This window comes from Pan troglodytes, chromosome 2 (assembly GCF_028858775.2).
Source record: "Pan troglodytes isolate AG18354 chromosome 2, NHGRI_mPanTro3-v2.0_pri, whole genome shotgun sequence".
Classification (NCBI taxonomy): Eukaryota; Metazoa; Chordata; class Mammalia; order Primates; family Hominidae; genus Pan; species Pan troglodytes.
In genome coordinates, this window is record NC_086015.1 from 184,791,938 (window position 1) to 184,817,318 (window position 25,381).

General features: G+C 37.5%; 1 long non-coding RNA gene across 1 annotated transcript; it reads right to left on the minus strand.

The window, feature by feature from the left end:
* Nucleotides 1-3,157: 3,157 nt before the first annotated feature.
* On the minus strand, nt 3,158-23,984 carry LOC134809624 (uncharacterized). The gene is made up of 3 exons (XR_010155876.1): nt 23,920-23,984; nt 23,401-23,586; nt 3,158-3,219 (listed from the first exon to the last, which is right to left on the minus strand). It is a non-coding gene; the product is annotated as an uncharacterized LOC134809624 (long non-coding RNA).
* Between the last annotated feature and the right edge of the window lie 1,397 nt (nt 23,985-25,381).

Consider the following 25,381-nt stretch of genomic DNA (forward strand, 5'->3'; position numbering starts at 1 on the left):
TATTTTGCCAAAAAGTCTATTTTTACTCTTCAGAGCTAATATTTTTAACACATTTTAGGAAATTTTCCTCTAGTCAAACCTTTGCAGATTAAAAAAGATCTATAAAGTGATGTTTATACTATTTATGTTCACTGGCTCTGTGTTTACAAATCTTTTATCTTTATCTTATGGTAGTAAATCTCATTAATTCAATTACTCAACAAATATTTAGGCATGGGCTAAGTGCTGGGAATACAGTAATGAGTAAATCAGTCAGAACCCCTGACCTTACAGAGCTTACAGTCTGGGAAAGAAGTCACTGCAAGTGCTCTAATGTGAAAGTCAGAAGAAGGGAAGAAAGAAAAGAAGAAAGCAAGAAAGGGAGGAAACACAAAAGGAGGGAAGGAAGGAGGGAGGGAGGGATGGAGGGAAGGAAGGGAGGGAGGGAGGGAGGGAGGGAAAAGGAAAGAAAGGAATGAATGAATACAGGAAGCACAAGCAATATTAGCTGTTTCTGACACTCATAGCTTATCTGGCTATGTTTTTTGTTGTTGTTTTTCCTCATTCTGAAATGAGAGAAGAGGGAAAGGGGGAAAAACTCCACCAGTTCAGTGGTCTGGTCTTTGAATAGAGATAGAAATAATATTTCTTTGAAAGCTACATATGTATCAGCAATTGATTCTATGATAGTTCTCTAGCAATTCAAAGATGGGCTTCTATTGCTTAGAAGGGAAGGAGATAGGAAGAGAAGGAGAGAAGAAAAGGAGAGGAAAGGAGGAAAGGAGGAAGGAAAAAAGAAAAAAACGCATTTTCTGGTCTTCCCTCCTATTGTGGCATCTTAGCTGTTGATGTTACCTTCCATATAAGAAGATTCCTTTCAAACGTCAGCAGAAGACCTTATTTGATGGTAACCATGGGTCCTACCTCTGTCAGGACATATTGCTTCTGACTATCTATCCAACCTTCTCTCTCAGGCTCTGACCTTCATGCTGGGAACCTTTCTTCATGGGAGTGGAATGTGTCTCCTAAGCAAAGGAAAAAGATAGGCCCATGGGCATATCATTGTTCTCCAGCATCTTACTCATCCTTAGAGCTCCTACACAAAAATACAAATCATGATCCTGCCAAAAAGGAGCACTTGAAAGGCTGAAGAAGGGCCTCATCTTCTTGTTGGACTGTTGTCCAGTGTTCCACTTCCTTGTATGAAACTGAATGCCTTGCATCCTAACTCCTGTGTATACCACTTGAAAATACATATTGTAGGTGACTGCCCTTTGATCACAGAGATTAGGGAAGCAGGAAAGATTGCAAAATCTAAAAGAAAAAAAAAAAGGCTTATAACTAAGAGAAAAAGAAGGAGGACCTTATGCCCACTCTGGTTTCTTACCTGCATTTTTCATCATGGATGTGTCACATGTGAGTTCTGTGAATCAGTGCTGAGCTGAATTCTATGGGATATTGCAACTTTGTTTTGCTTTTTCTTTCTTTCTCATCCCAGCATTTCCTTCAATGGGAACAATGTGACATAAAATTATTATCAGAATACTGCGAGGAAAAGAACTTAGAAAAGAATTTGGAATTTTCAAGTTAAAATTAAGAGCTGTGTTAGTCGGCTTCCTTCTTCTAGTTAGCTGGGAATCAATTTTCTAATTCAGTCTCTCCTCTCTGTCATTTGTCTATTGATATATGCTAGGCCATGCAGTACTTGCCTCTTTTTATTCCTTTTAATTAACTTTTTAAAATCAATTATGATTATTTGTATGGATTCCTATTCTCTCTTCTCATCAAATTTGTTTGGCTTACTTTTTATTTACATGCCACTACCCACTGCTGTGAATTAACAATAACAAAAAATCTGCACTCTTCCCTTCCACCTCTTGAACTGGAGAAACAGTTAGCTAATAAGAGGCTAAATGAGCCTTAGAGTATAGAGAAGCTGGAATCCTTAAATTATTTAAATTGAAAAATGGCTGGTTTTACAATCAGAAAAACTCAAGTGGACCGTAAGCCCCTACTTGATTGTTCCCCCTTATCTGGATGATCTTGTAATGACAGCTGGAGTTATCTGCCATCAGCATCACTGTCCACAAAAGCTTCTACTCTCTCTGCTCAACTCTTCAGCAGCCCTGGGGAGCTGGGGCTGTTTCAGGGGAGAGGGCCCTAGAGGATTGGAAACTTTATTAAAATGCAAAGCTCTCTCTAGTGACATAAAAGCTCAGTAAAGGGTAATGGATCTAAAATCACAGAGCCAGAAATTATCTGCAGAATGAAAAAAACTGAGATTTCATATACTGTAGGCTAGGGTCAATGTAAAATAAGGGGCAATATAAAATAAATAGCAGTTTAAAATAAGGAGCAAGAGATAGAAGGAAAAGAAAATGTAGTGTTTCAACATCAATAGTGCAACAAACGCCACATGTGTCAGACTGGCCCTTGTAGAATTCTGTCTCAGGAAGTGACCCAGTGAAATGTATTATGGGAAGTCAGGATAGTTGTCTGCTTTGAAAGTTTAGAGAAGTGCCCCCAAACCTTCCTGATTTTCTCTTGATAAGCAATTCATTCCTGGGCTACCACCCATTAATTTTCTGAAACTTATTGTTGCTAATAGAATTGGTAGTAACAGATAGTAATAGGACTCCATCACACTTTTGCTTGACATCTGAATGTGGGCTCTCCCTTCACTGGCCTTATGAAAATGAGGAATCCAATTCACAAACTGTATATTTTAAATGTATTTGCTCATTTTGATCCATTTTACTTTAAAAATTAAAAAGTAAGGTCTTAATTCATTTAACTCAAAGGACTCCACATAAGATTACTCACTAATAAGTTAAATGTTGAAATGAAAATTGAGGCACTAAAGGATAGAACAATTATATAATTTGTCTTAAACAATGGCAATTAGTAGCAGAATGAAAAACAGCATCCAGGTGATTTCAATTTGCATATACTAAATTCTTCAAAAATCCTTTATTTTATATTCTAAATTTCTTACTAGAAAAAAATGACTGTCAGCATGAAAAAGTCATAAGTAATATTCAAAATAGCTCATTGCTCTTAAAAGGCAGAGTAGTATGTTCCCTTCTGCACATTACTACTTTGAAAACAGTTCTCAGGGAAATTTATTATCATCATCACTACACTGACAACTACCTACCGACAATCATTTATTGAGTGCTTACCGTATTTCTCCCTTCTCCAGGCCTTATCTTCAAGCCTCGTTTTCCCTTCTGCTCAGAACTTTTAAAAAAAAAATCAGTGTTGGGTTAAATTACTTAACTGATAATTTCTCTTTTCATGCAACTAGCAAGTTCAGTTAGCAAATGAAAAGCTAAATGAAGTATTCATTCCTTCATCTTCAGCAGAAGACATTAAAATTACCAGTCAGATCATAAGTACTTCATGTATCAGGAGAATTCCCACCCCACACATATATATAATGATTTGGCTTCATTTTTTCCTAAAAATTTTGTATTTACCCTTCACACATTTAAAAACTGATTTTTAGTGATGAGAAAAGGTTGATAGAATTACTTAGGACTTTTTTTTTTTCTTTTTTAGTGCAGAGATAGCTTCAGGTGTGACTTTATAAACAAGCTTTCATCTCCAATGTAAGAAAACAAGGTTCTCTCTGTCCCCTGAAAAGAGACTGGGTACTGGAACACAGAGAAGCTCCTTTGTCCGGGTCTCCCCTTCACCCTCCATTAGTATGCACTGCTGCAAACTTGAGGCCCAGTGAAGAACTTCTTTGACTTGGGAGGGTGGTTTTTATAAAACCCCAAGCTTTGTTCCACAGGGACACTCATGTCAAATAGCAGTCCCCCATAGTAATTGTAACTCCATCATATTCTCCCATTCAAAACAGTGTACTGGGGTATGAGTGAAAGCAATACTATTGCAAGGATAATCTTGAATTTGCTGTAATTCATTCTTAAATATATTGTCTGCAAACACCAGAACTTTATTATTATTTCATATTTCTTACAACAGATCTCAATCACAGCTGATCGTGGCACATTAATCTCATGAAACTGGGGTTAAAACATATCCTTTTAGTGAAATTGGCAACTAAATTGGCAGAGCTACTAAGAAATGAGAGATTCTTAGATCTGTGGAGCTGAGACTTGAGAAGGTACTCTGACCAACCATTGGCTCTTGAGACTATTTCAGCAAATGATTGGAGCACATCATACTGCTTTTCTCCTTCCAACCTGATGTCTCCTCACACCAGGTTGACTCAACAGCCTTATGTTTATGGAGCAAGACAGGACAGAGTTATTGTTTACCTTAAACTAAGATCTAAATAACCATAAAATGCCGAAATATGATTAATAGCATAAAACTAATTTTATGTGTCGTAACTAAATTTCTGTCTTTTTACTAATTGCATTATTGGCATGTGTTAGCTTAGGCTTTACGTTGAAAACTAAATTATTTTTGAAGTTTTTAGTGTTCAAAGTGTGATGATTTTCTGGGGAATTTTTTCAAAGCCCAGTACTGAAACTATGCTCCAGACAAGTTGAATAAGAGCTTCTGAGGATGGGACCCAGACATCAGTATTTTTTAAAGCTCCACAGATTATTCCAAAGTGCAGTCAAGGTTAAGAACCACCGGTCTAAGGAAGGGAAAAAGGTGGGAGAAGGGGGAATCAGTATAGGGAGATATTAGGAAACTAATTTAGTCATGCAGTTATAATTGGTGCTATTTTGATTTGTTAACCTGATAGTCTGAGAGCATCCAATGACCACTAGATGAGCCTAAGACATCCCCAGTTATCACTCCCTGCTTCTGTGCATCTAATCCTGTGGAGATTTATAATCCTGGGAACCAAGGGCAAGAAGGAAACTGTGACGTCTCTATAGCTGCAGGATTCTTTGCTCTTTAATAAAGTCAGGGCAAGCTTAATCCCACATAGTTCATAGGGAGGCTCAAAATGGATGGAGGAAAACCTCTCTCTATCCCTCTCTTCAAAGGCAGGTACAAATAAAGAGTCCTAGGATTACTGCAAATTTCCTAAGAATAAAAAACATTCAGACAAGAGTTAAAAAATATTACAGTGTCTATTGTGAGCAAAGTGCTAACCTAATCCTTACTACAACTCTGTGAGGCAGGTATTAGATGTGCTCCCATTTTACAGAGGAAGACACTGAGAAACGGTAACAAGAAAGCTGCCCAAGGTCATACAGATAATGTGTGCCTAAGTCTGGACTTTTTACTCTAAGACAGATGGAAAACTGACCAAAGGTCACCCTAGCTATTCATGGACAGCTGTCTGTGTCAAAAGAATCTTCCTTTCTTTAGATAAAGAATCAAATTAGTATGCTAATTGTGTTCTTTGCTAGTATGTGTAAGCAAGCATTATACTCACAGACATGGAAAAGAACCTTAGTATTCAGACATCAGTATGGCATTTGTTGTCTTTTGAAACATCACCACTAGTTCTCATGACCAATTTGAGTCTATTGGAGTTTCTTCAATTAAAAAAAAAAAAAAAAGTTGGAATAGCTAAGATAACCCAGCATATGCATCTAAGCTCAAGCTTACATCAAACCTTGAAAACAGGGTAGAACTCCTTCTTATAATATTTCTGAAAATGGAAATCCTCTTGACTTAGTGGTGATAAAAACGAAAAAAAATTTTGTATGTTCTCCCTCTAAAGTCTTAGAATGTGATAGTGTAATTGGGATGTGGCATCAACCCCAAACAGCTGCGGCTATCTGTTTCATATTTTGTAAACTTTTTCTGAACCAGAAATTGCTAGTTACCTAAGACAGCAGCCTAAGGTAGGGCCAACCCTCAACCAATGTGAAGAAAGCAGTTTATCTTTTATTTACTCAACCAAGCGTTGTCTTGTGTCTATTATGTGCTAGGCACTATTCTTCCAGATCTTTCCCAGCTTACTGACATTTCTTGTCCCTCTTCCTCTCATGCTCCCAACATCCGTATTCCCTGTCCCTGTACCCTCTGGGTCAAAACCCACTCTCAGATACCTCACTCCCATGAAGGTAAATGTGGTTAATAACAGCTTTAACAAGTTATTATTTCCAGGATGATAGGTATTATAACAGGGACCAGATCATTTAATCTAAAAGGGTGATGGTCTTGTGGTATAATTGTAGGCAGGGGTTTCCTGAAGACAGTTGAAACCTTCTCCAGTCTTGCAACTCAGGTGGCAGCCTATGACTCTCCTGAGGTCAGGGCCATGCATTTTCATGTTTTTATTTTTATTTTTATTTATTTATTTATTTATTTATTTATTTATTTATTTATTTATTGAGACGGAGTCTCGCTCTGTTGCCCAGGCTGGAGTGCAATGGCGGGATCTTGGCTCACTGCAACCTCCGCCTCCCGGGTTCAAGCAATTCTCCTGCCTCAGCCTTCTGAGTAGCTGGGATTACAGGTGCCCGCCAGCACGCCTGGCTAATTTTTTTTTTTTTTTTTTTTTTGTATTTTTAGTAGAGACAGGATTTCACCATCTTGGCCAGGCTGGTCTTGGACTCCTGACCTCGTGACCCACCTACCTCGGCCTCCCAAAATGCTGGGATTACAGGTGTGATTCATGTTTTTATCCCAAATGCTTGGCACAGTGACTTTTCCAGTTGGAACTCAATAACGAAGGAAGCTCTGGCCTGAGGAAAGCAAGTTGCAATAATAAAGATGTCCTGACACAGATGAATGGGAAGATGTTGGATTCATTTTGAGCCAAACTGGTATGAGGAGGTCAGCTAAAAGCATGAAGAGGAGATAACCTAGTCCCATCAATTGAATTCTCCTAGGAGCCAGGGTCAGATTTGAGAAACTTCTGGAGGATCCAGTTAGCTTTAGAAGCTGTAGATCTGGTTTTACTTAGCAGTTCTGGTCCATTTTAATTTGTTACATTTGAGTTTCACTGAAATTGGTATAAAAAGTAAATAAAACATTCAAAAAATATTTATTGAGTACCTACTATATACCAGAAATGTGGCTAGGCATTGTGGATATTGCTGTATAAATCCCAATTCCTGCCCTCTTGAAGCTAACATTCTACTTAAAGAAACTGATATGAAACCATTAATTATATAATTCAGTATTTAATTGGAGTCATATTAAATGCTACAAAGGAAAAATGCAAAGTACTGAAAAAACACACAACAGAAGGATGTGATCTAATATAGAATATCAGGCAAACCTTCTCAGAAATAAAAATTATATATATATATATATATATAGAGAGAGAGAGAGAGAGAGAGAGAAAGGAATATAAAGATAAATGAGACATATCTTTAGAGAGAGAGACAGAGAGAGAGCAAGAGAGCTGATACCTAAAAGATGAGTGGGAGTTAGCTAAGCGGAGAATTTATAAATGGAGTGGACTTTTCTAATAAACACCTTTAACATTGAATACGCTAGAGCTAATTCTCAGATCAATCTTCTTGCTAACAATTGTCTTGGTTCCTTTTCTTGAGGTTGTTCACATAAGAAACATTTTGAGGTCTTTGTGACAAGCTGCTTATTCTGGGCTCTAAATTCAAATAAAACATTGGCATAGAGAAAGAAATCATTTCCATAGATGTCAACATCTTTGTGAGACCCGCACAAGTGTATTATGATCTCACCCGTTACTGTTTCACCTAGGTCGTTAGCATGAATACCCATTTGAGATACCCCATCATTACACTCTAGGCCAGAAGCTTTCAAATTCTGAAATGTCCACAGACCAGACTTTCTATTTCACTCTGTCCAGAAACCTTGAGTAAAAGAAAAGGAGCTAGGAAAAGGAAACGAGTCAGGGAACTGAAAACACCAGAGAGAGCCCGGTCTGTGTAAGGGATATTTTAACCATCCCCACCCTGTTAACTCAGTACTTCGTACGTTCACAAAAAGACATTCCCAAGTTCATCATGCTATTTTATGCAGCACCTTCCCTTGGCCCGCTTCTTCAGCTAATTAAATTCTCATTCCTAAAAACTCAGTTCTGGCATGTTATCCTCTTACCCCACTGTCCCAGTCTAATTTAGATACACCTCCTTTGTGATCTCATAGCTTGCTACGCTTTTATATCTTATGGCTGTATAATAATAATTGATTTACTTATCTAACTTATCTTCTTCTTGAGAGAAGTAGTTCCTTGAGGGCAAGGCTCATGTTTCAATCATTTTTGTACCCCTCATTTCTAGCGGAGTACTTAAAAAGAATCCTTTCAATGACTTCATATTCATGCATGATAGTTACTTTTCCTTCCTTAGCCCCTAGAGAGACATGGAAACAGATTTTGTTTATCCAGTAAACAAGGCTGGTTTTGTATGTAGGAAACTTTTGACCCATCCCAGTCTGAAATACTTCTCCATTTACAGATAAGCCTATTTTAGTTACCTTGACTAAGGTATTGCTCTAGAGACTTCCTCTGAAAAACCTCTTAATAAAAAAACAGACCAGTCTACATGATCCCACTGACCAATACATTTGTCAGGAACAAAATTGAGCTGGGCATGTTGATGCGTGCCTACAGTTCCAGCTACTAAGGAGACTGAGGCAGGAGGACTCCTTTAGTCTATCTCTAAAAAAAAAAAAAAAAAAAAAAAAAAAAATTTAAGTTAAAACAAAAAACAATATGGGTTTTGATGTTCTATTTGGTATAGGACACAACCATATGCTTAAGTGTGATCTTTTAGTCAGTGTATTTAGAATAATTTCCATGTTTCATGTTAGAAATGGCATAATTTGCAGACTAGAAGAAAGAAAGGAATAAACTATGTCTAGCAGAATACTGGTCAACTAGTAAGATGAGAAAAGGAAAGGATACATTAATGAAGGAATAATTGAATGCATGGATAAACACAGTACAACCCAAAAGAATCATCAAGCCATAAGCTAGAATAAGGACTTATCGTTGACAAAAACGACAAAGCCATCAAACAAAAAATAAAAGCTATTGGAAGATCACATTTTCCAGTCAAACAGGACCCAGATATTATTCAAATACCTAAAAACAAAAGAATGTGTTTTTTTTAAAATACTAGTGTATAGAGACAAAAGTTTGAGACATGAGGAAGTATTATAAATTCCAGAAAAATCCTCTTCCCGCCCAATCTTTCCTCTCACACCCACCGCTACACACACACACACCATTGTGCTATATACACACAAGTCATAGTTGTCTACTTGCTTTTCCTGAAATAACCATGATTAGAAAAAGAGGAAGTTAGGGTAAGAGAAAGTTCCTTCCCACTGAAATTTCCTCCTTCTATTCCTGCCTATCATTCTTCAAGATAAGCATAAATGCTACCTCCTCTCTGACAACCTGTTTTTGATTTACTGTAGCCCCCAGCTAATTGCTCCTTTCCTCTGCACTACCACTACAGCTTACCTCATCCCTCTTTTGCACTTATGTCACCATCTTTTATTAGAGTTAGCTGCGTACATCTTTCCTTCCTCTATCATAGGAGCTTTGGACAAGGGGCTATGTCTCATTTATCTTTATATTCCACTCTCCCTCTCTTCCTTCTCCATTCCTATCGCAGTGCCTGGCAAAAGTAAGAACTCAGAAAATGTTTGTGGGATGGAAGGAAGGGGGGAAAAAAAGGAACAAAGTTTATTTCTGAAGAAAATGCCGTTTGTCTCCTTCTCCAAAGTATTTTCTTTTTCTAAAATCAGGGAGCAGCCTTTGTTTTTCCCCTAGGTATTAGGGTGTGTGCCCTTGAATACCTTACTTTGGCAAAAAGCCAACATTCCATCTCCAACCAGCTGAGTCATTTTCAGTTTTTTTGTGGTTCATTCATGCTTTTCTCCTTTATTGACACATTAACATTTCATGGTGAGTGGGTCCTGTTTAGCTGGCAGCCCCTCTCAGCCCCAACACCTCTAAGCTGTCCTCACTTCGCTAGTTCCCAATTGCCTGTCTCTCTGGGAGCTCTCTGTCATCATCATCAACTGGCAGCGGAAGAATTGTTTGTTTGCTGTTGCTATACCTGTGTTTTGATAATTAACATGAAACAAACTCAGAGAATGAGAGAACTCTGTTAGCAGCTCTCTTTTCTTATGTGTTCTTTTCAAAAGCTCCCAGTTTGTTTTTAAGAAAAAGAGAAAAATATGGATAATGAAAACACTAGATAGATCTAAAATCCGTTTAATTTGATATCTTGTCAAAATCCTTCCTTTTAAATTTTTCTCCAATACCTATACATCTATTACTTCCATGCCATCTGCAATAGTGACTCTCGATGAGTTTCTAGTTTGCTCTGTTTTGTAGGTCATCAATTTGTACCTTAACCTAAAAAATAGTATTAATCCTAGGCTAGGTGTGGTGGCTCATGCCAATAGTCCCAACACTTTGGGAAGCCAAGGTGAGAGGATCACTTGAAGCCTGGAGTTTGAGACCAGCCTGTGCAACATAGTGAGACCCCATCCATACCAAAAAAAAAAAAAAAAAAAAAAAAAGTTTTTAAATTTAAAATAGCATTAATCCATGAGCAAGTTTAGTAATTAAAAATCTAGTCTCTCTAAAGCATGGCATGCAAGGGTTGTTGTTTATTGGTTTCTGAGAGGAAATACCACACAGAAAAAATTATGTTACAAGGTTACAAATTTACCTTTGCATCTTGCCCTTAGTAGGTGCTCAATAACTTCCTGCTGACAGACTGATTAGTTTTAGTGGCTCCCTGTTATTTCCAAAAAGACAACATTTTTCAGACTTTTCTGATCCACAATGAAACATACTTTTTCTTAAGGCTGTGGAAATAGAATAATTCATATTGCGAGGTTATTTATTACCAGCCAGACCCTCATCTCGCTCTACGGGGCTCTGATAATCACCTATTTCAGAAGCCATTAGCCTTCTGTGTGTTGTAAAGCACTCTTCACTATAACATATCTATGCCTTTGTATTCTAAGGGGAGGAATGGTGTGTACTGAAGTAACAGACCTCTGTTGACCAAGTAAGAAAGTCTTTGATGCACAAATAGTAAATTAAATTGCTTTTATTTGATAGTGTTGAAATTAAACAGTGTGTGGAATCCATGCCCAGGCATGAGAATATGTACCTTCTTTCAAATGTTCAATATTACTGAAACAGATGTATAAGAAAAATACACATTGAAAAATATGTAATACTCACTCAAGGTTTAGGCACTTACAGGAGGACAGCAGGAGCTGGATTTAACTTATTGATTTTAGAACCACTGTTTTTTTTAAAAAAGAGGTGAAATATTGCTTTTACTGTTTTCAGATAATAGTGACTGTTGTTGCAAATTATAAAATTTAATTAGCTATATAAATGCCAGAGGAACAAATAATGTGCTATTGTCTTGATATCTTTCCAGAAATTAGTCTTTTAAAATAAATTTGCCATATTAATCATCTAAAAATATTTTTGATCACTGAATTAATAGTTTGCAGCCTGTTTTCAGGTACTCATTGCCATAGGTGATTGCTTCTTAATTACTACATGGGCTTTTTCTATTCACTCATATTAATTCATGTTTTCTGGCACAGTCCCAAAAGGCAGCTTGCCCTATATCTTCTAATTACTTCTATAATTGAATTTGCCCACTTTTTCTAACCTATTTTTTAAACTGACTGTGTTTGTTCATGGTTTATTGTGTCTTTTTTGTGTCAGTTCTCTGCAAGCAGAATGTACATTGATTCTTTCCTCGTTTCTCATTAATTTTCAAGAGCTTTGCTGCATGTCTGTTTTTTCAGTCTGTCAGACCTATTGCTAGACTCCCCCCTCAAAAAAAGGCTCTCATTATTAAAGGTTAGGTAAAATAGACTGAAGTTAATTAATTCATTAGTAACTCTGAGCCAATTACTGAAGCCTTCTCTTATTTATATACTTGTTAACAAGACAGAAATAAGAAAGGCCAATTACAGGCTCATGTCCTTCAGAAGTTCAGCAAACCCAGAGCTTATGCATTTATTGACATCACTTCAAAAAATTCAGTTTATATATCATATGTGTGAAATTTCTTTTTAAAAAATTGTTAGTTAACACTCTATTCTATCCCTTCCATTAATAAATTTTAGAGGTTTTTTTCTGCCATCTAGATATCATAAATATATCTAATGTTACTACATCCTCCTAAAATCTTTCTAGGGAGTACTGCTTAGCCTTAGAGCAATTACAGAAATAAATTTGGCATATTTTCTGATTTTCATTATTCTCCTCTTGTCTAAACTATTAAGGTTTTAATTCTTGAAATGGGACAATTCATTAGCAGATCTCACAACTGTAATCACTTGACGTATGTTTTACTTTTTTTAATTGAATATACCAAAGATTTACAACATGTGGAAAGGAAGGTTTTTTTTAATATTTTTCTTCATGACCAGTATAAAAAATTCTAATTGTCTCATGCACACAAACTACCTGCCCAATACATACTACAACTATTACTTTCCCTTCCCTGCCTCACAAATATTTTGTTAATTTCACAGGGGTTAGGAAGAAAGGGGATGGACAATTAACCAGTTTTCTATCCATCGATACTGTCTCCATATGTTAATGTCAGCGTGAGGCCACAAATCAATGAAGAGTCACTTGATGCTAATGTTTCAGTAAATTAATTGGTTGTTTGAATTAAAACCAATTTGAGTTTTTTTTTTTAAACTTTTGAAATATGATATGGATTTGGGTTATCATAGTACAGTGATGCCAAAGTAATGTCACAGTTACTGCTACCTAACTTTTAGTTTTTTCCTCAGTCCTAGGTATATTAGAATTTAATCAGTTATTTCATTTCATAATAATGACAATCACAGCATCACGGAGCAAGAAAAGTCTCACCAGATTATTTGATAATAATATCAATATTTGATAATGTCCTTGATTCTTGGAAAACTAATGGAAAAATAGTTGTCTACCTAATACAGGAAGCCGTTCTTAATACCTCTTATAGCAATGTAAACACTTTCTTGCCCCAGAATTCTCATGCTGTCTTATTTATAACTATTTTATAGAACTTTTCACTTTCTACTATGCATTATAGTAACTTTCTCTGCTGAATTATTAGCAAATTGAAGGCAGTAACTGTGTTTTATGTACTTTGTAGCCCCAGAATTTTAGCCCAATGCCTGCAAATAGTAAGCTCTCAATCAGCATATGTCAAATGAATTAGGGATGAGGAGTCCTAATCTCTCTTTAACTTCAGCGTCTAACCTCCCTCACTACTTTGGCTAACTAAAGAATCTCTTGCTTGAAATCGGTTAATGTATCTTAATTTTCTGTGGTAACTGCAATACATTGGTAACAGATGTTCCATTATTAATTCATTATGTAGGCTTCTTTGCTCCAAGATTTAAAATCTGTATTAATTTTTCCTCAGATGAGCTCTTTTTCATTCCTTTAATTACTATATAGCTATATTTTTAATTTCTTATGGCTTTACCGACCTCAGGTCTGTGACTTTGGGCCAAGACCACACAGGCCCTTGTTACTCTTCCCACTCCCATGTGTGGCACAGTCTCTGTATTTTTAGAAACACCTATGAGAATCGGAAATTAGCTTTCCTGGACTCCTTCACTCCTTAGGGCTTTTACCCACCAGCTCTTCATGCTCCTGCTTCAGTGAGGCTAGTTTTCCTTCAGCTAACTTTTGTATATTATCCCTGCCTTTCTTTCTTTTTACTTCCTTTTTCTTTCTTCCTTTCTTCTTTCTGTCTCTTTTCTTTCTTTTTATTTGTTTTTTAAAATAATATATTTTATAGCCATGTCTCCTAATAGCAGTGCTTTATATATTTATAATGAATTCCCTGTGTAGAAGCTTTTGTCACAGATAACTTCTCGCTTGATTCTTACAGGCCAAGTTCTATGCAGATGAGGAAACTAAATTCAGAGAGGTTAAGTGACTTGCCCAAGGTCACACAGCTAGGTTACAATTTCAGTTTTTACATTTTTAACTTGTTGGCCTCCTTATGAAAATGAAACACAGAAGAGTTCCTTTTCTTAGTTAAGTCTTATCTTTTGTGTAAGGAAAATACCTAATGTAGACCCCCAAAAGCTACATTTGTAGCCAGGTGAATATTTTTCCAGTAATTATATAGATCATTATAAAAAGAAAATGTAGCCTAGTCTAGTGCTTCTCCAACTTCAATGTGCATATAGGATCCTGTGAAAATGCAGATTTTGATTCAGTAGGTCTGTAGTCCTCATGAGCTCCCCGGGGAGCCAAAGCCGCCAGTCCATAGACCTTACTTGGAGTAGTTAGGTTGAATGCACAGAGTAGGGCTTTAGAGCCAGAGATGCTTGATTCACATCGTAGCGCTTCTGTTTACTAACCATGATCTTGGGCAAGCTCCTTCACCTCTCTGAGCCTGTTTCTTCATTCTTAAAATGAGATTAATAATATATATCTTACTCGCTGAAAGCCAAGCTGGCTTGCAGGGAATTGACTTTTAGTGACTTGGCCTGCTTCCACTACACACTACTACCAGATTAATCTTCCTAAAGCCTCTTTCACTCAGAACTTTCCAGTGAGCCCCATGGCCTGGTGAATTACATACACACTCTTCTTCCCCTTGAGCCTCAAATGTCTGATGTAATAGTCACAAGTCATATTTCTAGCTTGATCTCTTCCTACTTCCTACTGACACTCATGTGTTACTAACACAGAGATTTCCTGTTTCATCTCTCTGATTCACTTTTGTCCTACCCAACCCTTCATCATATCCATAAAAATCTCACCCTTCCATTAAGTCCCTTCTTTCATCCAGGCTCTGGCTGGAAGCATTCTCCCTATTGTCTACCCTCTATTGCTCCCCAAAACTCCCACACATATCGAGTTAGGTCTCACTGGTATTTGAATTTTTCTAACAGTGTGTTTATATCTCTGGACAGTTTCTTTACATTTTTATCTTATATTCTAGTATTTCTATAATGGTGTGTAAGTTCCATGAGGATGTGGATCCGATATCGTTCAGATAGCACAGTGGCAAGAACGCAGCCCTGAGGCCCGCAGCCCTGAGGCCCACAGACCTGAGCATGTACCTCAGGTCAGCTCTGCCATTTGCCAGCTTGTTTGCCTTAGACAGGTCTCCTAAACCATCTGAGCAAAAAGTAGGTGCCAGTAATACCTAACTTGCAGTTACTAGGAAGAAATTTTGTATTAAAAATACTTTACATGGTATCCAACGTACAGGAAGGGCTCCTGTCAGTGAAACTGAATGAATTAGAACTGACTGTTTAATCCCAACACAACTCAGACATTCATTCTAGTTGTGTTAACACTGGATTCAAGCCCAGACTTCCAGTTTGTATGAGCATTTTAACATTTTCTTTTCCGGTTATGTTTATGTCAGTATTAAGTCTTATCAGAATATTCTGCCTCTTGAAATCAAACCACATTTGTTGATCTAGCTCCAATAGGTATAACTTAAATGTGATGATGAAAAAGTAACATAGTATGCTTTTATTTTAAAGCATGTAGTTTATAGTTAAACCTGGGTTTGAATCTAAACTGTCACTCTGTAGTGGTTGCCTTAACCTCTCCAAGCTATGGTAACATCTAAGTTGAATTTGGGTTTTTTTTTTTTTTTAACTTTTTTTACTTTTAAAAATAATTAGAGGAAGAATATATGAAATAGAAAAATATTTATAGACATAAGTAGCATATTAGTTCTACAGCCCAAAACACTAATAATATTATAATATTATCATGGATGAGGGGGATAACTCTAAACACCCCAAATAGCCCCCCTTTTGTAAGTTGAATTTACATATATTTATCCTAGAGAATTTAAGTATTCTGTTTATTTCAGTAATTGGTAAGGAGCAGTACATTTTTTTAAACTTATCAGCTAATTTCAAAAAGAACTATATTTAATAAGCTATATCATCATTTAGTTTAACTTTTTGGAGAACAAAATTAAACGATTTTAAAAATAGAAGTTAAATGATGCCAGTGTAATCAAAGTTGACTCAATGCTTAGACACAGTGTAAGAGATGAATCAAAGTTGCATCTGAACTTAGGGCAACAGAACCAAAGTCACAGCTATAGTCAGTATGTTGTTTTGTTGATGTGGGTAAAGAGGGTTTTCAAAAGAAAAATAGAAAATGGGGCAAACCTTGTTTTAATCAGGGAGTATATGGAAAGAAAATTAAATGCCTGTATTAAAACCTATTCTTTCATACTACCAATAACATTTTTCCTTAGCCTCTAGAGACCATCAAAAAACAATGGCTTATAATGCTTTTAGAACAGAAACTGAAGTTGTGTACTGTGCATGTGTAATCCTACACAAGAGGAAGGCAATGTTTAAAGCTGCTGTCACCTCTTAGGGAAAAAACTGGAATTCTGAGTCAAGTATGTATGCATTTTCTGTTTTCCTGTCTTGTGGGTCTTTATGACTAAAAACATTTTTATGAAATTGCCCTCTGCTTCTTTAAGCTTTGTGTGGTCTTGTTTGTTTGTTCTCAAATCTCAAACCATGCCATAGTTAGGAAACATCTTGAGTTGTTAAAAGTTAAAGAAATTGTATTTTGTTTGTGAGCTAAAGAGCAGGCCAAGCAATGTCTTCAGAAACAAAGATCTTATTTTATATAAAGAAGTTCCTTTTTGTTATAAGCTAGAATGAAGAATGATTTCAGGACAATAAGACAGAAACTACCTCTTGAAAGCTGTAATGTTGAAGCTGGCTACATAGCTAAAATAGAGTAGACTGATTTTCTTTTCTAGGCCGTTTGGTCAATTTAAACCATATTAATGGGTGATCAAACCCTGAAGAGTTCTCTCAGGATTTAAGTTACCAGCCCACAATATACTGACGATCCACTGAACAACAACAAAACAATATTTAATTTCACTTTATGCAGCACAAACGCAGACCGAGACACTCTATCAAATGGTTAAGAGCATGGGTTTCAAGTCAGATCCACCTGGATGTGAGCTCTGGGTCTAGCACTTGCTAACCATGTAATCTTGGGCAATTTAACTTCATGAATTCTATTTCTTCATCTGTATTATAGGAATGAGGCCGTATTTCATGAGAGTAAGATGCATTTTTTTTCACATTTTAACATCTCTGATGTTAGAATGCATGTTACAATTGATGGTGTGTCTTCATTCAATTGCCAACACTTTTTCTTTCCTTACTAGTACATAACTGTGTAATTACAACCTATGACATTTGAGATTCAATTAAATAATTAACATATACCTCATAGAGTTGTTCTGAGATATAAATAAAATAATGATGTAGAACCTTATGTCCTATAAAACCTGCCCCACGGAAGACTTCTATTAAATCATACCAGTTAATGTTGTACAGTGTGATGTTTGTAAAGTCTGGCATTTTCCTGTCTTGTTAGTCATAATTTCTGTTTGCCAACTCTAAAAGTTAATTTCTTTGCAAAAATCTTTTTGCTGGAACAGTCTGCCTACTGAGTAGCTCGTCAAATTTCCTCTAATTGTTCTGGCAGCATGACATTGACCCTACGGGTTTAAATATGAAATATGGTCAAAATAAAGGTTTTATGAAAGTCCATATTGACTTGTCTGATGAGTTGTTTGCAGACAAAAAGAAGAGTATGTAGTGTGCGTGCTTCAACAGTGCCTGGCCCACAGGAAGCACTATAGAAGTGGTGTTGAGAGGCAGCAGCATGCAGGGTGGTTAAAGGGAGAGGCTCTCGAGCCAAATTGGCTGCGATCAAATCCTGGCTTTTCCCCTTACAAGCTGTGTAACTTTGGACAAATAATCTCTCTGTGGTCTCCATGTTCTCATACAGTTGTGAGAATTAAATAAGCTAATATACTGAAAGCAATTGTACAAAAAAGGTGCTAGATAAGTTTTCTGCTATTGGAGGAAATACACCTTTCTTTTATTTAAGTACCTTTAAAAGGTCTGAGGTTTTTCATACTGAAAAGGAATATTCCAGTAAGTTTACTTTTTTTTTTTTTTTCCTTTTTGAGACAGAGTCTCTGTCGCCCAGGCTGGAGTGCAGTGGTGCAGTCTCTGCTCACTGCAACCCCCACTGCCCCAGTTCAAGCAATTCTCCTGCTTCAGCCTCCTGAGTAGCTGGGATTACAGGCATGAGCCACCATGCCTGGCTAATTTTTCTACTTTTAGTAGAGATGAGGGTTCACCATGTTCACCAGGCTGGTCTCGAAAGCCTGACCTCAGGTGATCTGCACGTCTCAGCCTCCCGAAGTGCTGGGATTACAGGTGAGAGCCACCATGCCCAGCCAATAAATTTACTTGTCAAGCAGGTGATTGTTATAATTCTGACTGTAAGAGGCTTCTAGTGTATAAAACACATAACCTATAAACATGCCATTGAGATATTTGTGATCATGTGGCACAGCTCTTAAAACTGGTCTGTCTAGCAGTAAACGTATGACTGAAAACAAAATATCAGATAAGTCTGAGATTGCTTCTAACAGCCTCTAGAGTGTCTGTATAATATTATCTTGTATGGCTTAAAATCCAGTTAGTATAGGTCAGCCTATACTCCAAGAAAGGGTCATTATGCCTAGGATTTTCAGAAGGGCTTCCTTCTAGCATTTATTCACTGGTAACCCATATTGTTCTAATTTTTTAAGGTTGCAAACTGGCTGCTATGCTGGAATAACTATGGCCATCAAGCATGTATCTCTAAGCATCAACACTGGTGCTTAGTTGGCTTTTAACTTATTGATCACACCTTTTGCATATAGAGAACTTCAAAATGAAATAAAACTTATCTATAGTTTTTCATTATTTTTGAGTGGTAATTATGTGTTAATTCAGCTGAACAATTGCAATTAGTATTATTTCTTTGTAACCATGACACATTTTTTACTTTTCTTTTCTCCCTTTGTTTGCATTTTGTTCACTCTCTAATGTCAATATCAAGAAACTATAGGCTGGGCATGGTGGCTCATGCCTATAATTCTAGCGTTTGGTGTGGGGTGGGGGCACCAAGGCAGGAGGATTACTTAGCCTAGGAGTTTAAAACCAGCCTTGACAACATAGCAAGATCTTATCTCTGCAAAAAAGTAAAAAATTAGCTGGGTGCGGTGGCATGAGTCTGTAGTCCTAGCTAGTCAGGCGGCTGAGGCAGGAGGATCACTTGAGCCCAGGAGTTCAAGGTTGCAGTGAGTCATGTGCGCATCACTCCATTACAGCCCGGGTGGCAGAGTAAGGCCTCAACTCAAAAAAAAAAAAAAAATTAAAATTAAATAAAAACCTATGCGTCCAGTGTGTTGAAACACTGATGTCCAGACAACTTCACTCTAAAGTTCAGTTCTGTCGCTCAGCTCACCCCCTAATAGCCAATGAGTTAATAATAACTTATGTGATAAGGTTAATAATAGCTTATGTGATGATAATAATAATCACTTAAAAATAATAATAACTTATGTGATAAGTTAATAATAGCTCATGTGATAAGGGCTGGGTGGCCCTGTTTATCCTGTGGCTCTGCCACGGAATACATGTTTTCCAAGACCACCTTCACAGGAAGAGTAAGACCTGAAGCAACCCTTTTGGGAGCCACTTCCAGAAATGGCTTACAAGACTTCCGTGCCCCAATTCCTTTGGCAAACATCCAGTCACAAGGCCCAACCAAATTACAAGGGAGGCTAGGGAATATCTTCCCTAGTGTCTAGGAAGAGAAAATCATGTGGTGAATAGCATTTTCTCCACCGTAGCCACACAGCTGTGTAAGTTGGGTTACTTAACCTCCCTGAGCCTCAGCTTAGATAATAATACTTACCTTGCAAAGCTGCTGTGAGGATTAAATGGGGAAAAGCACTTAGCATGTGGTAAGTACTTTATTAACTTGTTGTATATTATTACTAATAATTAATAGTTTATCCCTAAACACACAAACATACACAGGACCCAAGTCATTAGCACCTGAACCTCTGGTCCTCTTTAGTCTGACCCTCTGCTGACCCTTTAGTTCCTATCCAGCCAGGGTTCAGGACTTAAGGCAGGCAAGACTCTTGCCCATGAGATGTGACTGTGACTAGCATCATACTCCAGGAGCTAGGATATGGGAAATCAAAGCCAAGGATGCTGAAAATGAACCCTAGTTCCTTCAGGAGTCTTGGGGGAAGGACCGTAGATACATTAACGTGGTAGAAGACAGAGAGGAGAATCATCAGTTGCGTAAAATTATGCTTAAAAGAGACCAAGTCTTAAGATAGCAGCTGAGCCAGATGTATTGGCTCATACCTGTAATCCCAGCACTTTAGGAGGCCGAGATGTGTAGATCACTTGAGGTCAGGAGTTCGAGACCAGCCTGGCCAACATGGTGAAACCCCATCTCTACTAAAAATACAAAAATTAGCCAGGCGTGGTGGCACGTGCCTGTAATCCCAGCTACTCAGGAGGCTGAGGCACGAGAATTGCTTGAACCCGGGAGGCGAAGTTTGCAGTGAGCGGTGATTGTACCACTGCACTCCAGCCTGGGCGACAGAGTGAGACTTCATAAAAAAAAAAAATGGCAACTGAAAGAAAGGAATAAAATGAACACATATTGATATTTCAAATTTGGCAGGCATCATCATGCCAAGGCTTTCACACAAATGGCCTCCTTTAATTATCACAAGGATCCTTAGGTAAGAATCATTAACCCCAGTTTCCAGTAGGATTAAAGTAACACACCCGGGCTTACATAGCTAAAAAGTGACATATTTAAAATTGAGTCTTCAGAGTCCTAATGTTCTTTGTTCCATGACAGCACTTCACACCTCTTAGTCATGCTGAATCGTGCTAAGGATCAATAGATCTCAAGGAATATACCGGAAGTGTTTCTTGCCCAGGGGAAAGGGAAGTAGACCCATTATCTTCAAGCAATTCTCCTTCTCCTACTTCCCACAAGACCAAAAGCGAAACTCAGAATCAACGTAGGGTACAATATATTTTAGTTAACCTCTCCCAAGCACAGACAAATACACCCTTATCTGTTTGCTAATGTCTGAAATTCATTTCGCTGAGGGAGGTTATGTGTATGTGGATGGATTTCCATGAACATACATGTAAGACCATACATCTCATTTGGGTCATATAGAAGATGGAAAGATTTTACTGAGTAAAGCAAGAATTTGGATGAAGAAAGCTTTCAAACCAGGGCCACAGCTTCCTGACTTCACTCTGACAGCCAAAAAATGGTCCAGATGTAGTCTTGAGTCCTCTGTAGCCATGCAGGCTTAGAATATGGTGGGAACTGGTCCCATGGAACAGTCCCATGAACTGAACTCTGAGTACCATGCCATAAAATGCCCTTAGGGCATCCAAATATATCCAAACAAACCAAGGGATTTGGAGCTTAGCATTTTACAGGAACAGTATTAAAACAAAACTACATCTGCAGCAGCAGGAGTGAAATGAATATAAGATTAGGTTCTTCCAATCTGTCAAAATAAATTTATTTGGAATTGTGAGCAATATAAACGCTGTAAGTTCCAGTCTCTGACTCTATTTCTAATACATGTTAGGATTCTACCCAATGATTCGGGCATGTATAAGAAGTAGTTTGTGACGCCACATGCCTCTTACTTTCAATGTATTTGGGACTCCTTTGTCAGTTCTATAAGGTGGTGACTTCTTTACATTAATTTTCATGAAGAATACTTAGAACAGTGTTTTCATAATCTGAAAGGCAATACAGCGGAGTGGTTACTGGTTGAGAGTATGGGCTCTGCAGCCAGAGTAACTTTGTTTGAACCCAGGCTTCATAATGTAAAAGCTCTCTAACTTTGGGCAAGTTACTTCTGTGTGCCTCAGTTTCCTTATCTGTCAAACAAGGAGGTGACTAGTGCTGCCTTGTAAGCTTGTTTCAAAGATTAAATAATTTATTCTATATATAGCATGTAGAAAAGTGACTGACATGGTAAGGGCTTCATTCTCTAGCAAGGACCTCAAGAATAAGAGAAAGGGGCAAGAAGGAGACAAGAGCCAAGAAACCACCACAGTCACTGTTACCATGCAGCGGAATGGAGGAGAACTAGCTAATATTTGTCTCACCAGTTCATGTCTCAACAGTTGTGAAACAGAGATCAGTGCTTCTCAAATTTGAATGTGCTTATGTCACCTAGCAAACTTGTTAAAATGTGGATTTTTATCCATTAGGTCCAAGGTGCAGCTGGAGGTTCTGCATGTCTTCTTTTTCTTTTTCTTTTTCTTTTTTTTAAGACAGAGTCTCACTCTGTCACCCAGGCTGGAGTGCAGTGTCGTGATCGCGGCTCACTGCAAGCTCCGCCTCCCGGGTTCACGCCATTCTCCTGCCTCAGCCTCCCGAGTAGCTAGGACTACAGGCGCCCGCCACCACGCCCAGCTAATCTTTTTGTATTTTTAGTAGAGACGGGATTTCACCATGTTAGCCAGGATGGTCTCGATCTCCTGACCTCGTGATCTGCCCTCCTCAGCCTCCCAAAGTGCTAGAATTATAGGCGTGAGCCACCGCGCCCAGCTGAGGTTCTGCATTTCTAATAGGCTCTCAGGTGATGCTGATGCCACTGGTCTGAAGATCACCCTCTGAAGAGCAAGAGTTTAGAGAACACCTGTTCCTAAATGCCATATGGTCTCTTTCTTAAGGTTGAGCTCTCCAAGGATCTACTTACGAAACCCTTTTGTTATTTTTGGTCATGGGTCATGAGTCAAGAAAACATTTGAAAATAGATGTTGCTTCAAGGAAAATGGCATAGGTATTCGATATTGCATTAATGAAATATTTTGAATTCTTAAGCATTTGGTCATTTTCCCCACTCAGGATCCAAGATTGATTTTTCCCTTTCAGATCATTAATTACAAAATAAAAGATTGAGGTTTTTTTAAGGTAGGCAGAATGTCTCCATTTGCTTTCCAAATAGGGATGGAATCAGCAAAAGCAAACATCTTCTTGTCATATGATGACTGTCCCCTTCCCAAACAACCAGTCCTTTAATTCTAACCTCATGCACATTTCAAGAGAAATGTAAAGCAGATGGTTGTGTTCCACTGATACATAAATCACAGAAATTTCTCATAAATTCTTTTGATTGTTAAAAAGCTTCAAACTGCCAGGCAGTGTTTTGCTTAAACCAAAGATGGGCCTGAGCAAACAGCTAAGTGGAACAGCATTCAGGCTTGAAAAGCTTAAGTTTAGTCAGATGATTTCCTTGCTATCTCCTATAGACACTTTTTCATAGAAATTCAAGATATGCGAAGACTTGAACACTGTGTGTGTGTGTGTGTGTGTGTGCTTTAAAATGTCTACAAGCGAAATCAACAAGTATCATTTCTGTTCTCGAACAGCAGAGAGACCTCCATATCCCACCAAGTTACTTGTGGCAGATTGTTACTTACTAATTCCACCAAGATCATAAAGCAGTGCCTTACAGTAAGAGTTGGCAAACTTTTTCTGTAAATGGCCAGATAGTAAATATTATAGATTTTGTTGCTCATTCAGTATACTAGTTTGCTAAGGCAGCTGTAACAAAGTACCACAAACTGGGTGGTTAAAAGAATAAAAATGGGTTGTCTTACAGTTCTGGAGGCCAGACATCTGAGATCAAGGTATTGGCAGGGTTGATTCTTTCTGAGGGCTGCCAGAATCTGTTCCATGCTTCTCTTCTAGCTTGTGGTGGTTTGCTGGCAATCTTTGACATTCCTCGGCTGCATCACTTCAATCTCTGTCTTTCTCTTCACCTGACATTATCCCCGGGTGCATATCTGTGTCCAAATTCACACTTTTTAGAAGGATACCAGTCATGTTGAATGAGGGGCCCACACTACTCCAGTATGACCCCATCCTAACTTAACTCATTACATCTGCAAAGACCCTATTTCCAAATAAAGTCACATTCAAAGGTAATGGGGGCTAGGACTTCAACATATGGATTTGGGTGGGGTTTGGGAAGGACACAATTCAACCCATAACAGTATCTGTCAATAACATATGGTATTTGTCTCAGCTATTCAACTCTGCCATTGAAGTGCAAAAGCATCCATGGAAAAATACATAAACAAATGGGCATGGCTGTGTTACAATAAAGCTATACTTACATATTTTTTAATAGATGGCAAGCCTGTAGGCAGTAGTTTGTGAACACTTGCCTTAGAGTATCTCTGATTCTTTGTGAGTATGAAAAAGAAAAAAAAAATACATGAGGAGATTTGGCACTTGGCATAGAAGAAGAGAAAAAACTTTGCAAGTTTTCAAAATGCCTATTTTATATTTGGAATTTTAGTCATAATGCTTTACATTTAGCTTTAATATCTTATCTCTACATTCAAATATACTCTGGATTTATGTACACAGTCTCAATTAAGCAAACTGATATAAATTTTATAATGGTGACTCTAGTAAACATGATACACTTTGTCTTCAGCCTGCTACTAAGTTCTAGAATGACAGCAAAACAGGCTTTTCCATTTAACATTATACCTGTATGCTTTGATTTTTTGTATGAATATGTCTGAAACATCAACAATTGCTTATGATTTGGAATTTCTTTAGAAATGTATCCATGTTTATCCTCTGTGAATACATGTGTATATTCCTTTCCCTTTAATTAATATTTCTAGAGTACCTACAGGCAGTGTATTAGGCTGTAAACAATGAATCCTGCACAAGACACATTGTTTCCAAAGACTTATACCCTCTGGGAGATATATACACAAAGAAAACAGACAGCATATGACATATGTTCAAGCATCATCCAAAGATTTACATACACAACTGCCATGTAGAGGACATAGCTTTGTTCTGCTTGAGTCCGTATAAATGCATATATGTAAATCTCACATCTCCATTTATAATGCATCTTCACTTGGAACCTTCATGGAACCAAATTAGAGAGTTCTGTGTAGGGTCATAGATGTAAGAGCACTTTAAAAGGCTTTCATGGAAAACTTGAAGATTGACTATGCCGTAAAGAAAAGACTCAATCAGGCACATACTGTATGTTTTGCAATAGTAACAAAGGTCATGCTACCATTATATTAAAACTTAGATCCAGCTTATTTTATATTAAAATGTTAGGCCTCTGGAACTCTTCCTCCACATGGTAATAAAGATAGCTAGAGTCAGGGGCCAGCATCTGCTTGAAATTTTAAAGTAACATATGTGCAAGTAGTGACTGGTGTTACTGAGGATGAAATGAACCCACTCACAGGTATCAGTATTGGATATTGGGGGCTCATTCAGCTTCAGCAAAGGTGCCCCATAAAATCACTTATCTGGAGTGCCCCAAGATTGGCCCTGTATTTAGAAGCTGAAAGAAAATACCCACTAGATTATACAAATTATAAAATAGGTCAAATTGGGAGAGCAAATGAGTAGATCATGTGCTTTTAATTAGGTTTTTACCTTAAAGGTTTTCAGTTCAGACAGAGATATTCAGAACAAGTACCAACTATGCTGACATATATGAAATGCTGTATGACCAGAAATGTCAGATATATATGGCTTTAATAATTTTAACCATTTTAGGTCCAAAGAATACTTCTAAAATCATAATTCATA